Below are 2,005 nucleotides of genomic sequence, written 5' to 3' on the forward strand. Positions count from 1 at the left end.
TGTTTGATTGGTGTTTTCAAACAATCATTTTCAGTTTTTAAATAACATTGCACGTATTTTTACACACTTTTTTACTCACACGTATTTCCACAAATGTTTTCAAATAACAATTTTCAGTTTTTAAACACATGTACCAAACAAACCCTATATCTTGGATATTTGCAAGCCTCTTAGCCCTTACAAAATCATATATGGCAGTAAGTTTTTCTTTCTTCTATTTTTTTTTAAATCTCTCTGGGTGTTATTATATAAAATTCTGAGCTGATCATACTTCTAGCATTAATATTTAATTTGATACTTTGAAAATCTAAATAGTATAATGGTTTTAGACAAATTGAATAATATATATATATATAGGTTGATGATTAAGGTGATGGATAATACTATATAATAATAGCACTAAAACACTAAGTGAGCGTTTGGATAAGCTCACGCTTTGCGTTTCTTGCGTTTTAATTTTTTTTTTTTTTTCCAGCTGAACGCCTCTTGCACTGTTGATTGTCTATAAACAATGCATTTAGGCATGTGAACAGTATTTTTTTTTTTTTATTGTTTTCAGTTTTCAGCAAAATAAGTAGTATCCAAAGATTCCAAACAGACCCTAAGTGCGTTTGGATACCGCTAATTTTGCTGAAAACTGAAAACTAAAAATAATAAAAATAATAACAAAAAAGTTACTGTTTGAACTCTGGTTATTGTTCATATGTCTGATTGCACTGTTTATGAGACATGAGCAGTGCAACATGTGTTGGACTTTAAAAAAAAAAAAAAAGGGCCAAAAATGCGTCTGCATGAAACGAAGCTAAGACTGAATGTCCATCAGTCCGAAAATTGATCCATCTGTTATATCTGAATCGATAGAAACTATATTGATAGATGACAAAGATGAAATCCATCCTATTATAAAAAGAAGAGGTGATTCCAAAATTAGGCATGCCAATTTGAGATATTGAGGAAGAAGCATATGATTTTTATAACAATTATGCTAAAGATATCCTGATAAATATGGTGTTGAAAGTTTTTTGGCAAAGCATTCACATCTATTTGCTTCACCTTGTAAGCGTTTATTCCTAAGTATATGAGGAAACTTGTGAAACTTAAAATGTGTTTGTTTAACTCTTTTTGTGAAAGAAATTTCTGATAAGAAATCTCAAAATATCCTCATAGACCAAGATCTTATAATGGCAAAAGCATTAGTTTCACAATAGCCTGAAACACATCATCGTTTATATGTTTAATTAGCATGTGTATCAAAATGCAACGAAATGCCTTAGTGATGTATTTGGAAGGTGTAGAAGTTTTACAACAAACTCTAATAGTTATGTATATGACCATAACAATGATGAGGATTTTTTAAATGCATGGGAGGAGATGCTTGATAAATAATTAAATATGGTCTAAGAATTAATAGTTGGATGCAAAGACAATTTGAGTTGAGGGGGAAATGGTTTTTGGTTAATGGGAGAAGTATAACAATATTTTGTACTAATATGTTTATGCTTCAAATAAGCGAGAGTATGAACAATCAAATAAAGAAATACATTCTCCCCTCTCTCCGTGTGTGTGTTAAAAATATTTAGTATTCTGAAGAAAAAAAAAATAGTTTATAATTATAATTTGCTGCATTTTTTTCATCACTTTTAGAGATTGGTTGATGACAGACATTATAAAGAGTTGAAAGTATTGATTTTCAAGCAACCCAAACTAAACCATCATTGGACTACCTTGTTGAAATATTACAGCATGCAGCAATGTTTATACCCATGCAGTCTTTAAGTTGTTTAGTCATGATTTATGGTTCATTTGGAATTGTGAATTACACAAGTGTAGGGAGGAGGGGGGCTATGACTACATATAAGAGTATTCCTCCTAGTAAATCTTGTCAACACATGATTGAAATTGATCATCGACATCTTCAATACATGTAGTTGTAAAAAGTTTGAATTTGTTGGAAATTTTATGTGCCCATGCCTCAAAAGTTTTATCTTTGCAAAAATGTTAAAAG

This window comes from Castanea sativa, chromosome 12, assembly GCF_040712315.1.
Source record: "Castanea sativa cultivar Marrone di Chiusa Pesio chromosome 12, ASM4071231v1".
Classification (NCBI taxonomy): Eukaryota; Viridiplantae; Streptophyta; class Magnoliopsida; order Fagales; family Fagaceae; genus Castanea; species Castanea sativa.